Here is a 20,694-nt window from a genome sequence, read left to right as displayed (position 1 = left end):
GTATCTCACAAGACACCTACAACAATTGGAAAGGTCACAGAAATACCTCATTAAGTGGATTACTGACCTCAAACAGATGCCATATGCAGACCGTCTCAAAAAAATCCACCTCTACTCTGTCGCATATCGCCTACTCAGAGGTGATCTCTGTCTAACATACAAAGCCATGTCAAACCCAGAGCTGTTGGACATGCTACACTTAAAGAAATTCCAATCTCTCTGAACCACACACTCCAGAGACCTAAACCTTGTCACCACAATAAACAGAACATGCTGGAGGGATAGATTCCTGTCCCAGGGACTTCCCAAGCTCTGGAACAAACTACCCATTCATGTCAAGCAAAGCTCCTCATTGGCCCTCTTTAAGAAAAATCTTGACGACTGGATGGGAAATAGAAAATTCACCCCGGGGATCACTTCTGTGGCACTGCTTGACAGGGGCACAGGAAATAATTTTCTTGGGTGGCGAAAGCCAGGGAACCTTTTTGGCTAGGCTTATATAGGCCCCAGGGCCAATAGCCTACTACCTACCTACCTATGAATCTATGAACCTATCAGCATTTATTACAGAATGTAAACTCCATTTTAATGAATTACAGCAGTGCATACAGGAAGCATGGCCTGCTGGAATTGTAATATAATTAGTTTTTACTTAGATTACTTTCATTTGCAGTTTTATTGCATGTTATTTTGCTTATGTGTAGTACGAAGATGTTGTTAACCTACATATGAGTGGTATGCAGTAACCAAATATCAGTAAATACCTGAACACATCTTCCAATTACCAGTTCTTGGTTTCAAAAGTCAAGGACAGTAACAAACATAAATGGGGACAAAGTTCTAGACAGGAATGCTTTAAAAGTAATAACATTAGTAATTGATAAAGCTGATAATCTAAGAGAACTTGCAATGCATGCACTGTCTGAATAAAAACACATATGTCGTACACTGATAGTGGTTTAACTGGTAGCACATTTGTCTTTGGTACTAGAAGATCAAAAGCTGTAGGTTCCAACACCAACTGCTTGGATTAGTTTTCCTAGTACTGACTCTGAAATGCAGTATAAGGGGGTGCTGCAACCATGAGTGAGCCATCCTTCTAATGAGATGTTAAACAGAGGCCCCAGCTACCACATCTGGTAAATAATCCCATGTCTATAATAAAAAAGAGCAGGTGTGCTTTGTTACATCACAAAAGCAAACAATTGTACTAAACTAAACTAAAAGTCATCATCATCTTCTTTCAGCTGTTCCTGTTAGGGGTCGCCACAGTGAATCATCTGCTTCCATTTCTTCCTGTCCTCTGCATCTTGCTCTGTCACACCAACCATCTGCATGTCCTCTCTCACCACATCCATAAACCTTATTTTAGGCCTTCCTCTTTTCCTGTTACCTGGAAACTTCATCCTTAGCATCTTTTTCCCAATATACTCAGCATCCCTCCTCAGCACATGTCCAAACCAACGTAATCTTACCTCTCTGGCTTTGTCTCCAAACCTTCCAACCTGGGTTGACCCTCTAATATACTTATTCCTAATCCTGTCCACCCTCGTCACACCCAGTGCAAATCTTAACATCTTTAACTCTGCCACATCCAGCTCTAACTCCTGCCTTTTTGTCAATGCCACTGTCTCCAACCCATATAACATAGTTTGTCTCACTACCCTCTTGTAGACCTTCCCTTTCACTCTTACTGGTACTCATCTGTCAGAAATCACTCCTGACACTCTTCTCCACCCACTCCATCCTGCCTGTACTCTCTTCTTCACCTCTCTTCCACACACACCGTTACTCTGAACTATTGAACCCAAGTATTTAAACTCATCCACCTTCGCCACCTCTATTCCTTGCATCCTCACCATTCCTCTATCCTCCCTATCATTCACACACATATATTCTGTCTTAGTCCTGCTGACCTTCATTAGAGCATATCTCCATCTCTCCAGAGTCTCCTCCACCTGTTCCCTACTCTCACTACAGATCACAATGTCATCTGCAAACATCATAGTCCACGGGGACTCTCCTGTCTGATCTCATCTGTCAATCTGTCCATCACCACTGCAAATAAGAAAGGGCTCAGAGCTGATCCTTGATGTAATCCCATCTCCACCTTAAACGTATCAGTCACTCCCACCGCAGACCTCACCACTGTCACACTACCCTCATACATATCCTGTACCACTCTTACATACTTCTCTGATACTCCCGACTTCCTCATACAGTACCACAACTCCTCACTAGGCACCCTGTCATATGCTTTCTCTAAGTCGACAAAGACACAATGCAACTCCTTCTGACCATCTCTGTACTTCTCCATCAAAACTCTCAAAGCAAACATCACATCTGTAGTGCTCTTTCCCAGCATGAAACCATACTGCTGATCACTAATCATCACCTCCCTTCTTAACCTAGCTTGTAGAGTGTTTGACTAAGCATTAGAAACACAGGGCTGTTATACCCAGCTGATGTCCATTATCATTAGGGTCACTGCAAAAATATCCCAAACAACAAACTAAAACAATGAGTGAGAAGGTCACTGAAAAACCAGTCAGTGCTGTGCTGATGAGGTCATAGCAAGGCTGAAATGTGCATATCCACAGCTAGTGGGGTTTGGCTTTATTGACCTGAAATTATCCATTAAAATGATGAAACAAGTCATGGGCATTCAGAATTGCCAATGAGCAGAAACACCTGATGTTCATAAGGATCATTTGCATATATCCCATGTGTCTCTGATGCAGGAGGTTTGGGAAGTCACTCAGTGGAAGTTCTAGCTTTGCTGGAGTTTTCATTTTGTTTTTACTGGTTGTTTTTCAGTGACCTTCTCACTCATTATTTTAGTTTGTTGTTTGGGATATTTTTGTAGTGACCCTAATGATGATGGACATCAGCTGGGTATAACAGCCCTGTGTTTCAAATGCTTAGTTAAACACTCTGCTTGTACTGTGTTGATGAGGTCATAATAAGGCCAAAATATGCATATCCACAGCTAGTGGGGTTTGGCTTTATTGGCCTGAAATTTTCCATTAAAACAACGAAACTAGTCATGAGCATTCAGAATTGCCAATTAGCTCAAACGCCTGATGTTCATAAGGATCATTTGCGTATATCCCAAGTGCCTCTGATACAAAAGGCTTGGGAGGTCACTCAGTGGAAGTTCTGTATACATACCTGCTACTTACCACTGACATTTATGTCTGTGTACATATATACTACTTATCCAATAAAATTTATGTCTGTATACATACCTGCTACTTATCCACTGAGAGTTATGTCTGTGTACATACCTGCTACTCATCCACTGAGATTTATGTCTGTATAACATACCTGCTACTTATCCACTGAGTTATGTCTGTGTACATACCTGCTATTTTTCCACTGAGATTTATGTCTGTATACATACCTGCTATTTATCCCCAGAGATTTATGTCTGTGTACGTGCATGCCACTTATCCGCTGAGACTTATGTCTGTATACATGCATGCTACTTACTACTAAAATTTATGTCTGTACACATACCTGCTACTTATCCACTGAGATTTATGTCTGAGTACATACCTGCTACTTATCCACTAAGATTTATGTCTGTATACATACCTGCTACTTATGCACTGAGATTTGTCTGTATACATACCTGCTACTTACCACTGAGATTTATGTCTGTATACATACATGATTCTTATCCACTGAGACTTATGTCTGTATACATACAATGCTAATGGTCTGCTGAAATTTATGTATGTGTACATACCTGCTACTTATCCGCTGAGATTTATGTCTGTATACATACATGGTACGATTTATGTCTGTGTACATACATGCTACTTACCACTGAGATTTATGTCTGTATACATACATGATACTTATCCCCTGAGACTTATGTCTGTATATATACATGATACTTATCCCCTGAGACTTATGTCTGTATACATTCATGTTACTTACCACTGAGATTTATGTCTGTATATATACATGATACTTATCCCCTGAGACTTATGTCTGTATACATACATGCTACTTACCACTGAGATTTATGTCTGTATACATTCGTGTTACTTACCACTGATATTTATGTCTGTATACATACATGCTACTTATCCACTGAGACTTATGTCTGTATACATACCTGCTACTTACCACTGAGATTTATGTCTGTATACATACATGATACTTACCACTGAGATTTATGTCTGTATACATTCTTACTTACCACTGAGATTTATGTCTGTATACATACATGATACTTACCACTGAGATTATGTCTGTATACATACATGATACTTACCACTGAGATTATGTCTGTATACATACATGATACTTACCACTGAGATTTATGTCTGTATACATTCTTGTTACTTACCACTGAGATTTATGTCTGTATACATACATGATACTTACCACTGAGACTTATGTCTGTATACATACAATGCTACTTATCATCTGAAACATATGTCTGTATACATACAACTACTTATCCACTGAGATTTATGTCTGTATACATACATGATACTTACCACTGAGACTTATGTCTGTATACATACAATGCTACTTATCATCTGAAACGTATGTCTGGATACATACATGCTACTTACCACTGAGATTTATGTCTGTATACATTCTTGTTATGTACCACTGAGATTTATGTCTGTATACATTCATGCTACTTATCCACTGAGACTTATGTCTGTATACATACATGATACTTACCACTGAGACTTATGTCTGTATACATACAATGCTAATGGCCTGCTGAAATTTATGTCTGTATCTTGAATTAGGCTCATCATCTTCCTTTGCTCAAAACGATAATCTGTGTCTGCAGTGACTCCATTTCTATGCAGACTTTTCAATATGCTATTGAATGACTTTTCTGTACTATGTACAAACTTTTACAAAATGTCTTTATTCACTAGACTAAGTACATTTGTAAAATGCTGTTCTTCTTTCCACACTGTTCTCTGGAATATGTATGCACTTGTAAATTGCTGTTTTTGTCAACGCTATGTATATATCTTTTCTAATATGTATCATTTGGAGCTTTTCTCCCCAGACCTCTTCTGAAAAGGTGACTCTATGCCCTGTCGGACCTTCCTGGTCAACAAATGCAATAATTAAATAAATAATCAGTGCCATTATCTCCATCTGACTGACCCTTTCATCTGCACCCGCAGTTTAACTGTCTTCATAGCATCCCTCGTGTCTGAGTTTTATTATTATTGTTTCAATGTCTCCATCTAACTGACCCTTTCATCTACACCCGCAGTTTAACTTCCTTCATAGCATCCCTCGTGTCTGAGTTTTATTATTATTGTTTCAATGTCTCCATCTAACTGACCCTTTCATCTACACCCGCAGTTTAACTTCCTTCATAGCATCCATCGTGTCTGATTTTTATTATTATTTTTTCAAACGTCTCCATCTAACCAACCCTTTCATCTACACCTGCAGTCTAACTTTCTTCATAGCATCTTTTGTGCCTGATTTTTATTATTATTGTTTCAAACGAGGCATAGAATCGTCATACATACCCTACAATCCACATGAATATTACCAATTTGCTCATACAACCCAAATCTAATAGTCTGCATGTTTGCCTTTGTACGATGGACAAATGTATACTTACAAACTCCCCAACTAAAATTACTTCTGCTGGTTACCACCATGATAACGTCAGCATTGACCACCTACCCACTTTTGCTGTAAGAGGTAACACCAAAGAAATCTCCACTAAAACCTCTCTTGATAACTTAACCTTTTTTATTAATATGTTTTAGTAAGTTATCCAACCTTGATGCAGATACATTTAAAACTACTATGAAATCAGCCAAATGAAAGTAAAAAAAAACTCTGCACTTAGTTGAAGTCGTAACTCTGTTTAATACTGTATTTCTCAATATTCTTAAATTTATCCCAGTTAGAAACAAATGTGTCAAATTTAACATTTCTGCTTGGTTAACTAGAATAACACAATAGTTAATGAAAGTTAGAGACAATGCATGGACTTGACAGAAATAGAATAAAACTGGAAAAAAAAAAACCCTCCATAAATATAGACAACTTGGGAATCAGGACAAAAACGGGATTCAATTTGGCAAAAGATCTGTATACGCCAGCCTACAAAACACGACACAAACAAGCCCTAAAATGTTTTTCTTGTCAATAAACAAACTCATCCACCCCGGGCATACTACTCAGCCATACCTCTCAACAAATAATAAATCAGAGAGCATAACTAAGCAATTCAATTCCTTTTTCATTCAAACGGTAACCTTTTACCCTTAAAAGACTTAACTTCAACCTCCCCACCTACCATCACTGATCACTGCCACAACAAAATCTCTCCCCAACCGATTCAAACTTCTTCCATCAAAAAAACTCTTCCTTAAATTAAAACCAACAACAGTTGTCCCAGATAACATTTCTAATTAATACATTAAAATAGATGCAGATGCCTTAGCCTTACTTGTCTCTGTTTTAATTAACTGGTCAATCAAGAAAGCTATGTTTCCATAGTCTGGAAGAAATCCTACATACTGCCACTTCACTAATGTAGCAATTCAACCAACTCTACCAACTATCATCCCATAGCCATCCTTTCCTGTTTTCTAAAATTCTAGGAAAATATATCCAAGAACAACTACTTAGCTCCTCACTTGATAATAAACTTCTTTGTCTGACTCAGCATGACATTTGTCACCATCTCAGCCCTGCTTAATTTCTCTGTCACTATCATTCTACAGAGAAATGCTGGTAATCTTGTATCTGCAGTATTCCATGACCTGTCCAAGGCCTTTGATACTGTATCACACTGTAAACTGCTTAGTATACTCAGATCCTTAGGGAATGACATTCTCTCTGTCTCTCTCTCTCTCTTTTTCTCTCTGTCTCTCTCTCCAGGTTTTCTAGTTATCTGTCTGATAGACAACAGGCTGTGAAATGGAACAGTGGCATTTCCTCCTGTATCTGTAGAAATATCCCAAGCTCAATCCTAGGTCCATTACTATTTAATGTTTTCATAAATTTCCTAAACAAAGTCAGCAAACATGCCTCATTCATACAATATGCCTATGACGCTATGCTAATCCCTTTAAAAAATATATCAACAAATTCAGGAATCCTTTCTCTCTGTTGAAGCATGGTTCAAGAATTCCAAACTCCTACTGAATCCTAAAAAAACTGTTGTTGTTTACACTTAAACCAGACAATAAGAAATCCCTCTTTTCTTTAACTTCCTTCAGCAACAACATTGAAATAATAACACGCTAAATTCACTAAATTTCTAGGTGTTGCCATAGATGCCAACATGAAATTTGAATGAAATTAGATCTCCATATAAAAGCACTAAGAAAAAAGCTCACCAAAAACTTGACACTGTCTACAGAATAAAGCCATACTTAACTGATAATGCAAGAATATGCATTTCTAATGCATGCCTACTTCCAATTATTCTGTATGGAGCATGCATGCTTGTCAACATACATTCAAGTCAATCTCACTTACTTGAGCAGTATTATAACAAAGTAGTTAAATTTGCAGCCAGCATACCCCACAACTCACATGACTGCTTAGCTCTAAAACAACTCTAACTTCTTCAGTGTCTTAGCCCACTCCCAACTATTAATTTCTTATATTCTTATCTGCATTCCTAAGAAATGTCTGAGCCTGCCCAAAATACTCCTACAGTACACACAAAATAGAACATTATGTACAGGTGATAACCATCTAATAAATGTAAACAGATCCAACCACTCAGCTAGCGATTCTCTCTTCTCCTGAGTCCTACCATGTACCCAGAATTTGGAATATCATGCCCCTCCATTAAAGACTTATTACTAAGCTTAAATCCTTTAAACAGCATGTGATGGGCACATGGTCCTGCTTTTGCTCTACTCTAGGCTAAATACATATAATAAACAGTGGAGTAAATCACGTACACCAAGAGCGGGTCTTTTAGAATCTGGACCTCCACATGTGAGCATGCTCTGTAGATATTACACCAAATAAGTCACTTACACTGAGAAAAAGTCTCTGGTCTTATTTGTCATATCTGTTATCCAGCATAATTTTTCTGTCTAATAAGTGCTCAGATTGTAACTTCTAATGGTGGGTGAAGTGAAAAATATCCAGCAAACAAATTATATCAGCATACTGTTTTAGACCAGCATAATGCCACAGAACAATGAAAATCTACTTGTATACTATTCACATTCAAAGAAAGTATGGCAAAGTCACCCCTTCCCTTTTCTCAAGGTTTAGACAAAGAAATAATTTTGCTTTTGCTTTCCTCTTCTTTGACTTACCCTTTTACAAGTAGTAATTTCATTCCCTTCATTTGCAACCACCTATATCTTGTCCCTCTAAACCAAAAACATTAAATTTATTGACTAAATCTATTGTACAAAGATTTACAAAACAACAGTTTGTAACAATTCATCAGGCTGTTGTACACTCAATGCTGCTTCATAATCAGTATCACACAGTCCAGGTTCTGATATCAGAAACAATAGAAGTTGAACAGTTTGTCATTATTTACCTCCCATCCCCATAATTCATATCACAAGTAGTGCCTTCAGCTTCAGGTAAAAAATCCTGAACTGAACCAGAACAACCCATCCAAGCATATGTCCCTCTGTATCACATTTTGTACAATGTTATTTACACTGTTTAGAAATATGTTCTTTTTCCTAACACTGGCCATAAACTCACATTTTGTACAATGTTATTTACACTATTTAGAAATAGATTCTGGTGGCCGCAGTGGAGCAGCAGTTAGCGTTGCCGCCTCACAGCAAGAGGTTCTCCGGTTTGATTCTCAGCTGAGGTGCCTTATGTGTGGAATCTTATGTCCTCTCTGCAGTCACGTGGGTTTCCTCCAGGTGCTCTGGTTTACTTCCACATCCCAAAGACATGCTGTAGGTGGATTGGACACTCTAAATTGGCCATAGGTGTCAGTGTGTGCATGTCTGTGCCTTCAGTGGAATGCTGGGCACTGGGCTTGCAACTCGATACCGTAAAACTCCACTGCCACTCATTCTGTGGACCGTTGTTCCACTGTAGGGACCCCTAACTGGGAAAGGAAGAAGAAATATGTTCTTTTTGCTAACATTGATCACAAACTCTAGAGGGACAAGAGCTAATAAAATGGCCAAATGAGCCACAAAAACATGAGTTTTTTTCCAACATATCTTACAAACTTTTATACCATAGAAGGTCTCCCACATTTGGTAAATAATTTATATCATAATTTTTCTGCTTTAAAGACACCCATGGCTTCCCCTACTAGTTTTCAAAAGTCTGTCATCCAAGATTGTATTTATTCCATGTACATTTTTACACTGCTCCACTAAAAAGGCTTGCATACAGTGGATATCAAAAGTGTACACACCACTGTCAAAATGCCAGGTTTTTGTGGTATAAAAAATGAGACCACAATAAATCATTTCAAAACTGTTCCCACCTTTAATGTGACCTATAACCTGTACAATTCAATAGAAAAACAAATCTTTTAGGGGAAAAATATAAAAACTAAAAAACATACAGTAAGCTGGTTGTATAAGTGTGCACACCCTTAAACTAGTACTTTGTTGAAGCACCTTTTGATTTAATTGCAGCATTCAGTCTTCTTGGGTAGGAGTCTATCAGCATGGCACATCTTGACTTGGCAATATTTGCCCACTCTTCCTTGCAAAAGAGCTCCAAATCTGTCAGATTGCAAGGGCATCTCTTGTGCACAGCCCTCTTCAGGTCACCCCACAGATTTTCTATTGGATTTAGGTCTGGGCTCTGGCTGGGCGATTCCAAAACTTTAATTTTCTTCTGGTGAAGCCATTCTTCTGTTGATTTGGATGTATGCTTGGGATCATTGTCATGTAAAAAGGTGAAATTCCTCTTCATCTTCAACTTTTTAGCAGACGCCTGAAGACTTTGGGCCAAAAATGACTGGTATTTGGAAATGTTCATAATTCTCTCCACCTTGACTAAAGCCTCAGTTCCAGCTGAAGAAAGGCAACCCCAAAGCATGATATTGCTACTACCATGCTTCACAGTGGGGATGGTGTTCTTTTGGTGATGCCAAGTGTTGTTTTTGCACCAAACATACCTTTTGGAATTCTGGCCAAAAAGTTCAACCTTGGTCTCATCAGACCATAGCACATTTTCCCACATGCTTTTGGGAGACTTGATGTATTGTTTTACAAATTTTAGCTGGGCCTATTTTTTTTTTTCTGTGTAAGGAAAGTCTTCCATCTTGCAACAATATCCCATAGTCCAGACATATGGAGAATACAGGAGATTGTTGTCACATGTAGTACACAACCAGTACTTGCCAGAAATTCCTGCAGCTTCTACAGTATTGCTGTAGGTCTCTTGACAGCCTCCCTGACTAGTTTTCGTCTTGTCTTTTCAACAATTTTGGAGGGATGTCCAATTCTTTGCAACGTCACTATTGTCCCATATTTTCTCCACTTTTTGATGACTGTCTTCACTGTGTTTCATGGTATATCAAATGCTGTGGAAATTTTTTTGTACCCTTCTCCTGACAGACACCTTTTAACAATGAGATCCTTTTGATGCTTTGTAAGCTCTCTGCGAACCATGGCTTTTGCTGTAGCAGGCAACTGAGTAAATATCAGGAAAATCCTACTAGGACAGCTGAACTTTATTTGGGGTTAATCAGAGTCTCTTTAATTGATGGCAGGTGTGTACCCAAGAAGACTGATTACTATAATTAAATCAAAAGGTGCTTCAACAAAGTATTAGTTTAAGGGTGTGCACACTTATGCAACCAGCTTATTGTACACTTTTAATTTTTTATATTTTTCCCCTAACAGATTTGTTTGTTTTTCAATTGAATTGTACAGGTTATACGTCACCTTAAATGTGGGAAAAGTTTTGAAATGATTTATTGTGGTCTCATTTTTTTATATCACAAAAACCTGGCATTTTAACAGGGATGTGTACACTTTTTATGTTACTTCTAAATGCAATATGTGGTTTACCTAAAAATTTGTATTTGATTTTCACATAAGTATTTCAGGGAAAGTAATATTTATGAGTACCAGAACTACTTAAGAGTTTTCAGCCAACTGTGTGGATTCAAATGTTTTCTCTCAAAGTTTTCTTATAAACATGAATTAGCTCCCTGATGTTCTTTGCTTCAAAACCCAAAATCCTTAAACACGTTCTCATACATCATACCTATTGAAACTTTTTTGTTTGTTTTGAATGCAGTTTCATTGCAGATTTACTAGATCTTCTGAATGGTACCTTGCAATGTCCTACAATCTACAGAAGCTGCTACAAGTTTATTTAGTGGCAGAGGGCCTTCAATGCCTTCAACATCTTAAATATCCATGCATTATTGGTTCAGTGCTTTACTTCATTTGAAAATAGCCTTGGGATATTAACTAGGCTGTTTTGTTTAGATTTTAGAAAGCTAAGTTTATAAATTCTAGTCACTTGCTTGGCCAGGCCCAGAGCTGCATAAATCACATCATTGTTTCTAGTATTAAATTTTACTTTCAGTTGTGCCAGGCTTTATCTCCGAGAGTTAGGAGGGCTTTTAGCTCTTCTGTTATTGGACAGCATTTGTCTTAAAGTTGTAAAAGGGTTGCTCCTAGGCTTTCAGGAGACCAGTCTGACAGTGAGTGAGAGCACTATTGTGGAAAGGTGCTATTATGAAGGACAGTGAGTGAGAACACTATTAGTTTCATAGTTTAGTTTCATAGTTTAGTACTAGGCTATCTGCCCTGGGGCATTTGTAAGCCTAGCCCTAGAGATGTGGCTTTCGCCACCCCATGTAGTGGTACTAAGGTGTACAGAATAAATTTGGAATACTGTGCCTTTGTCTAGTAGTGACACATTGAAGACCCCCTTACTTATTAAAATTAGTTTACTGTGCCTCTGTCGAGTAGCGACACAGGGGTGACCCCCAGGGTAAACCTACGATCTCCCATCCACTCATCAAGATTTCTCTTGAAGAGAGTCAGTGAAGAGCTCTGCCTAACATGAACTGGGATTCTGTTCCAGAGTATGGGAAGCCTCTGAGTTATGAATCTGTCCCTCCAGCATGTTCTATTCATGTTTGTACTGAGGTTTAAATCTTTGGCTCTCGTGGTTCTTATGGATTTGGATTTTTTGAGGTGGAGCATGTCCATCAATTCCTGGTTGGACATGGCCTTGTACATCAGGCACAGATCACCTCTGAGCAGGCGGTATGCTACTGAATAGAGCTAGAGTTTCTTTAGCCTGGTAGCATATGACATATGTTGGAGACCTTTGATCCTCTTGGTGAGGTACTTCTGGGGTCTCTCCAGCTGTTGTAAGTGCCAGGTGAGGTACATACCAAATGGGGCATTGTACTCAATCATGGGCCTGGTAAGGGAGGAGTACAGGGGCATGATGACCTCCTTTGATCTGGATGTGAACCCCTTCATGATAAGGTGGGCAAGGTAGAAAGTCTTTCTAACCACTTTGGCAATGTGGGTGTCAAATGAGAGGTCACTATCAACTTGGGTCCCTAGGTCTCTGATTTCTTTTTCCGTACTCAGTGGGTTACTGTCTATGTGATAATTTGTGGGTACTTTGTTTTTCCCAAAGGGGATGACTATACATTTCTTGGCATTCAGTTTAAGGCCATGATTCCGGCACCAGTTGTCCATTTCGGTGAGGCCTTTCTGTAGGATGTATGTGTCAGCTGGTGTATCGACTATGGCGCCTAGTTTGCAGTCATCTGCGAACTTTGTCAGCCACAACCCTCCCATGTTTGCTTTCACATCTGAGAAGTAAATGCCGAACAAGAGGGGTCCCAGGACAGAGCCCTGTGGGACACCACTTGTGACTGGCTTTGAGTCTGACATGGCTCCCACAATTTTGACTTTATGGGTTCTGTTCTTTAGCCAGTTTGCAACCCATCTTGTGACATATGGATTTACATTTAAGCTGTTTAGCTTATCTATGATCCCTGAGTGGGGTATTGTGTTGAAGGCTTTAGCCAAGTCCATGTAGGCTGTATGGACTGCCTTGCCCTCATCAATGGCTCTAGTGACTGTTTCGAAAAAGTCAACCAGGTTCAAAAGGCAGGATCTGCCCTTTACAAAGCCGAACTGGGTGGGATCAAGTTTCTGTAGGTCCCCAATGTCGTTGTTTATGAGTTCCATAATAATTCTTTCCATAGCTTTGCAGACCAGGCTGGATAAGCTTATGGGGTGGTAGTTCCCAGGGTCTGTAGTGGAGCCTCCCTTGTGGAGTGGGACCACTGTTGCTGTACGCCAGTGTTCAGGTACATATCCTGTAGTAAGGCTAAGGTTAAATAACATTTTTATATGCGGGTTTAGCTCCTCTTGGAGTTCACGTATCACGCAGCCGGGGATACCATCAGGTCCCATAGATGCTGTGTTTTTTGCTTTGCTGAGGGCAGTTCTCACCTGGACATCAGAGATGACAGGGAGGTTACATTCAGCTGGGATGAGTATTTCTTCTTTTGGAGGTGAGGGAGGGAGAAATTTGCACTGAACCTGTCTGCCAGAATGTTGGCAATATCTGTGGGTTCGTAAAGTTTTTGTCATTGTGTACTAACTCTGAGCATATCTGAGGGTTTCCGCCCAGGTTTCTAACATAACTGAAGAATGCCTTGTGGTTATCTTTAGTGTCCTTGGCGATTTTTCTCTCAAAGTTTGCCTTGGATGTTTTTATGAGAGAACATAGCTTTCTACTAGTGCTGATCAGAGATGCCTTCCCTTTATGGGATTTTGCTCTGTCTTGCAGTAGCTTCCTTCTTTTGTTATACAATTTGTTTATGGCTGGGGTCCACCAGACAGGACACTTTCCTTTGGTGGAGAGGGTCTTGGTTTTATTTGGGATTGCACGATCCATGCATTCTTGGAGGTGTCTGTAGAAAGCATTTGTGTGGGATTCAGCATTGTGGGATGTGGTTTCCATTAGCCCTGTGGGATTAAATGATACCATCTCAGTCTTAAGAAGTGTAAAGTCGACTTTTGACAAGTTTCTCACTGTAGTCTTTTGTGCTGGGGGTGGAGGTGGTAAATGTATATCCAGGGTGATTAGTTTGTGGTCCGATTTCACCAGTGAGGGGAATACTTCCGGTGTGGAGCATTTTGTCCCCATGTTTGTGATTATCAGGTCTAGTATATTATCCCCCCTTGTGGGAGATGTGACTAGCTGTTCCATTGCATTTGAGTTTATGAATTCCAGGAACCTTTGGGCTAGGGTGTTAGGGCTAGAATAGTGCACCCAGTCTATGTTAGGGTAGTTGAAATCTCCCAATATGATGGTATTTGGTGAGACATTCATATCTTCCAATGTCTTCAGGAAGGCTGAGTGGGGTTCTTGAGATTGGGAGGGTGGTCTGTAACATGCAACCAGTTGTATAGCAGTTTTGCCTATGGTTAGCTGCACCTGGATGGTCTCCGATGCTTCATGAGTTGCCACTAACCTGGAGGTGTGGGTATCCTTGATGAATATGGACACTCCCCCTCCCTTTGTGGTTCGCCCGGTTTTGGGGCGAAAAGCATGATACGAGGTAAAGCCTGGTAGCACTGGGGTGCTCTCAGGAGCCTTGAACCAGGTCTCGGTTACAGCACAGACATTGATGTTCTCCATACTGAGGAGTGCTTCGAGAGCCTGCATCTTGAGATTTAGACTTCTGGCGTTGAGCAGCATTACCCTTATTTTTTTTCCATTTTTGTTTTCTAAGGAGGTGGGTTCGTCTTTTGAGCCTTGCCTAAAAAAGGCACTATGGGGGTGGCAAGAGCCTTAGCCAATATCCGGAAGCCCAGTGGTGACAGGTGCAAGCCATCCCTTGCGAAGCAGCGTGGCTTGTCCAGCATGCCGTCCCAAGCAGACAAACATTGGATCCCCCTAGAATGACACCAGTAATTGAGCCAATTATTAAAGCTGATCATCTTGTCTTTGTATTGTGGCATCATTCTTGGTGAGGGCAAGATGCTGCTCAGGGTCAGGGTCAGGGTCATACCAGCCTGGGCTACATAATCAGAGAGCTCCTCTATGTCTCTTTTCATGTAGTCCAAGGAGGTACGTCTCAGGTCATTCACGCCAGCATGGACAATGACGGAGTCATATTTGTACGTGCTTTTGAGTGACCTGAGTGCGTGTGTTATATGGTGGATCCTAGCCCCTGATAGGCAGCTTACCGTTACCTTCTCCTTGCTCAGCCTGGTAAGTGGGATGTCAGTGTGTCTGACTATAGAGTCAGCTATCACTAGTGTATCAGGCATAGTGTTTGACCTTAAGGGCTGTGATTTATTGACACACCGATTTATTGAAGTATGTGTTGCATGTGTTATGTTTTGAGGTGGTGGACTTTTGGGTGTCTGCTTTGGGAGCCTCTGTTGTTTTGGTAAGTTTTTTAATAGAGCCTCCGAGTATGTTTTTGTGTTATTATGTGCTTGATTTGCAGTTGGGGTAGGTCTTTGTGTGACTGGGTTTGTTGTGTGTGTGGTTACCTTCTCCTCCTGTCTGGTCTTGCCAGTCCTGAGTTGAGAGAGTTCAGCCTCCAGTTTGGCTATATAGTTGCATCTCTCACATGTATTTGTGTTTGTTGTGAGGAGGAGAGGGTTGTCTGTGTACATGAGACAATTATAGCATTGTCTCAAGATTCCCAGATTACCCAGCTGAACAGGAGAAGATGCTAGCAATCTACCACTCGACATGCTAGAATATTATAAGAGAGTGCTGTGCCTTTAAGGGAAGTGGTTGGGGTGGTAGGTGGATGTAGTGCTACTTAAGTTTGAGAGTGCTTACTTAGAAGAGAAGCTTTGAGAACAAGTGCTAGGCTTATAATATAACGAGTAGACTGGTTATTCTAAGAGTAGAGCTTTCTAAGGGAAAATTTGAAGAGCAGACTTGGCGGAGCCAGAAAAAGTTTAACCCTGTTTAACCGGGCGCTGCTATGTGCACAATCAAAAGTCACAAGAAATGCGGATTTTAAACAGGGAACTTCAAAAGAGCTAGAAATGGTCCAAAACAACCAATTACTACAGCTCTTGTGCTGAGGTCACTCCTTCAGGGACAGATAGGTGGCTCAAGGCTCCCCACTCCCACTGGTGAGCAAAGAAACTTCCTTCTATCCAAGTAAGGTAATGGACAACACAGGAACTACACCACAGCCCAGAATACAGCAAAGCCTGTAAACTGGTCTAAACTAGTCGAGGAGAGGAGGGAAAACAAGGATTATTTTTTTGTTTTTGTTTTTAGATAGAAAGCACACAGAAATACAGAAGGCAGTAATAAATCAGTTACACAGGCTAGCACACTTTAGTGGGCAGCCTCAACAGTTAAATTAAACAAACAAACAACAGATTTTCAATCAATTTTCGACCAGGTAAAATTTTAAGTGCAGATACTATATAATGCAGCAAACAGTTAAAAAAACAGTATAAGCTTGTTCAAAATAAGCAAGAGAAGGTATTCCAAGTAAACAACAGAAAAAAATACTTAAATCAGGAAAGTAGTCACTTTTCTCAGTTCTCTGTAGCTAGGACCACTCTGCAGGACCACGTGGAGCTGTCTCTGAGTAGTATAGCCAGAAAAAAACGCTCTGAGGCAGATTTTAAACAGGCAATTTCAAAAGAGCTAGAAATGGTCCAAAACGACCAATTACTACAGCTCTTGTGCTGAGGTCACTCCTTCAGGGACAGATAGGCTGCTCAAGGCTCCCCACTCCCACTGGTGAGCAAAGAAACTTCCTTCTATCCAAGTAAGGTAATGGACAACACAGGAACTACACCACAGCCCAGAATACAGCAAAGCCTGTAAACTGGTCTAAACTAGTCGAGGAGAGGCGGGAAAACAAGGATTATTTTTTTGTTTTTTTTGTTTTTAGATAGAAAGCACCCAGAAATACAGAAGGCAGCAATAAATCAGTTACACAGGCTAGCACACTTTAGTGGGCAGCCTCAACAGTTAAATTAAACAAACAAACAACAGATTTTCAATCAATTTTCGACCAGGTAAAATTTTAAGTGCAGATACTATATAATGCAGCAAACAGTTAAAAAACAGTATAAGCTTGTTTAAAATAAGCAAGAGAAGGTATTCCAAGTAAAAAACAGAAAAAATACTTAAATCAGGAAAGTAGTCACTTTTCCTCAGTTCTCTGTAGCTAGGACCACTCTGCAGGACCACGTGGAGCTGTCTCTGAGTAGTATAGCCAGAAAAAAACGCTCTGAGGTGGATTTTAAACAGGGAACTTCAAAAGAGCTAGAAATGGTCCAAAACAACCAATTACTACAGCTCTTGTGCTGTGGAAAAGTGCTATCATGAAGGACAGTGAGTGAGAGCACTATTGTGCAAAGGTGCTATTATGAAGGACAGTGAGTGAGTGAGAACACTATTGTGGAAAGGTGCTATTATGAAGGACAGTGAGTGAGAGCACTATTGTGGAAAGGTGTTATTATGAAGGACAGTGACTGTGTGCCTTCGTTGAAGGTTGGACGTCGAGCTGGCACCTCGGCATTCGTGAAAATCTACTGCCAATCATTAGCGGACTGGAGTTCCGCTGTGGTGACCCCTAACTGGGAAAAGACATAAAGACAAAGACAAAAAAAGTGAGTGAGAACACTATTGTGAAAAGGTGATATTATGAACGACAGTGAGTGCGGACACTATTGTTGAAAGGTGCTATTATGAAGGACAGTGAATGAGAACACTATTGTGGAAAGGTGCTATTATGAAGGACAGTGAGTGAGAACACTATTGTGGAAAGGTGCTATTATGAAGGACAGTGAGAGAGAACACTATTGTGGAAAGGTGCTATTATGAAGGACAGTGAGAGAGAACACTATTGTGGAAAGGTGCTATTAGGAAGGATAGTAAATGAGAACACCATTGTGGAAAGGTGCTATTATGAAGGACAGTGAATGAGAACACTATTGTGGAAATGTGGTACTTTATATTACAGATGGTTTGCATGGCTTTGGATCTACAGGCAATGAAATTAGATATTTGCTGTTTCAGTGCTATGTTATTTATGTAGGTTAAAGGAAATGAGTACATGATCACTGAAGGGTGACAAACAGAGATGACTTTTGGCTCTAAAAACAGATGTGGCTAACTTCATGGTACCCATGCAAATGGAGAATAGTTACATGATCGCCAAATCATACACCAATGCACTGTATGAACATGTACACAAATGCATTGATCTTGCCATACCCAATAGAACCAAGATATTTTCCTCAAAAAAAAAGCCAATCTGGTGGTCCCCCGCGATAAACAAACTCTACAACAGAAGGAGGAAACTGATGTGGAATAATGTGAAGTCCCAAGACTGGAAAAACGCCCTTATCGGCCTCAACAAATGGTTAAACTCTCTCATCAAATCCTCTAAAGCTAGCTATGAAAACAGAACTGCAGCAGATAGTAAAGACAACCATAAGGCCTTCTATAGCTCATTACAGCCGAGTGACGTCTCCAGGCGTTTCTGCAGTTACACCTTACTGCTCCTCTAGGTGTCAGATATTGCCTGTTCATATTTGCATTAATAATTCCAAAACCATGTTGCATACAAGGTATTGGAAAATTTTATCTTGAAGCATACATGATAGCAAACACAATTGTATTGATATATGACCTCTGTCAATGGGTATTTGTTAAAAATGTAAGGTGATAACTTCAATTTTTAAATGCTGAAGCCATGCCCACTAGGAGTTAAAGGTACACACTCAAAAGACCTCTACTGGAGGGAATGAGATAGTTATGTAAAGAATCTCCATGACAATACCCAGATTTGCTCTGAGCTACTGCACAATGGCACCTCTTATACTGAGCCAACAGATATTGCCAATATACTGGCCAACAGATTCAGTGCCAGCTTTACTCCCCCCCCCCCAAAGGACCAATCGCAATACCAGTAGATTTCCAGGCACCCAGTATTACTGCTGCACAGGTTAAAACAGCACTGTCCAAGGCCAAGAGTACAGCTTCTATGGGACCTGACAATATCCCCGGCTATGTTCTACATGAATTACAGAGTGAACTGGCACCTCACCTGTGTGCCCTGTTCACTCGCAGCCTCATCTCAGGCTTTGTCCCTACCAAATGGCGCACTGCTACAGTCACCTCTCCACAAGGGAGGAGCGACTACAGACCCTGGGAACTATCGTTCCATTAGCCTGATGAGTCTGATATGCAAAGCTATGGTATGCATCATCATGGACCTAATAAGCAAGGCTATAGGGAATCTCTAAACTCTGGATCCTACACAGTTTGGTTTTGTGAAGGGTAGATCATGCCTGCTCAACTTGATCAACTTCTTTAAGTCAGTCACCAGAGGTATGGATGAAGGCACAGTGGTTCATACAGCCTACCTTGATCAGGCCAAGGCCTTTGATACCATTCCTCACTCAGGAATCATAGAAACAAATCACTAAGCTAGGCACCAACCCCTATATCACTAGGTGGGTTGCAAACTGGCTCACAGATGGAATCCACAGTGTGAAAGTAGCTGACTCCAAGTCAGACTGTCGACCAGTCATAAGTGGAGTCCCACAGGATTCAGTCCTGTGTCCTCTCCTGTTTGGTATCTACTTCTCTGAAATCCAGACCAAGATGAAGGGACTCTGGCTGACAAAGTTCGCAGACTATTGCAAGTTGGTAGCTATTATTAACTCCCCAAGTGATGTTGAAATCCTACAGAAAGCCCTCAATGAGACCAACGACTGGTGCCAGAACCATGGCCTTAAGCTCAATGCCAAAAAATGTGTCATCATCACTTTTGGGAAAAACCTGGTTCCCTTAAATTACCATGTCAATGGTAGTCCACTGAAGACAGAAGGCATTATAAGAGCTCTAGGAACACAGGTTGACAGGAACCTCTCTTTTGACTATCACATTGCCACTGTGGTCAGAAAGTCCTTCTATGTGACACATCTCATTATTAAGGGTTTTGCATCCAGGAAGAAAGAGGTCATTGTCTCCCTCTACTCTTCCCTCATTAGGCTAATCATCAAGTGCAATGCCCCATTTGGCATGTACCTCATTAGACAACTGCAACAACTGGAGAGGCCACAAAAGTACCTCACAAAGAGGATTGTAGGCCTTAAACATTTGTCCTATATGGACAGACTCAAAAAACTCCAACTATTCTCTGTCTCATATCATCTACTTAGAGGCGATGTCTGCTTGACTTACAAAGCCACGTCTGACCCAGCTCTGTTAGAAATGCTACATCTAAAGAAATCCCAATCCCTCCGCACCACACACTCCAGAGACCTCAACCTCATTACCGGAATCAACAGAACATGCTGGAGGGACAGGTTCATAAGCCAGAAATTACCCATGCTATGGGATAGACTTCTCATACATGTCAAGCAGAGCACCTCACTGGCCCTCTTCAAGAGGAATCTTGAAGAGTGGATGGGAAATAGAAAATGCACCCCGGGGATGGGCTCTACCCAACAACGGCACTGAGAACTAAGGTTGGGTGGCATGATGATGCCAGGGTAATCCTATAGCTAGGCTTGTAAAGGCTCCAGGGCCATTAGCGTAGTACACACCTATGAACCTATTAGTAAGACTACTGATAATTGGTAAATCAAGTAATGAGTGATGACTGAATTTAAGACCAAGATGGATGGGTTCTAGAATAAGCTGAATAAGGCCAAGGTCAGCTAGAGGTTATGTTATGTCATTACATCTGGGTGGTTTTAGTTTTTT

Source organism: Protopterus annectens, chromosome 10.part0 (assembly GCF_019279795.1).
Source record: "Protopterus annectens isolate FY-2018-M chromosome 10.part0, PAN1.0, whole genome shotgun sequence".
Taxonomy (NCBI): domain Eukaryota; kingdom Metazoa; phylum Chordata; order Ceratodontiformes; family Protopteridae; genus Protopterus; species Protopterus annectens.
Note: the sequence above shows the minus strand (reverse complement) of the source record.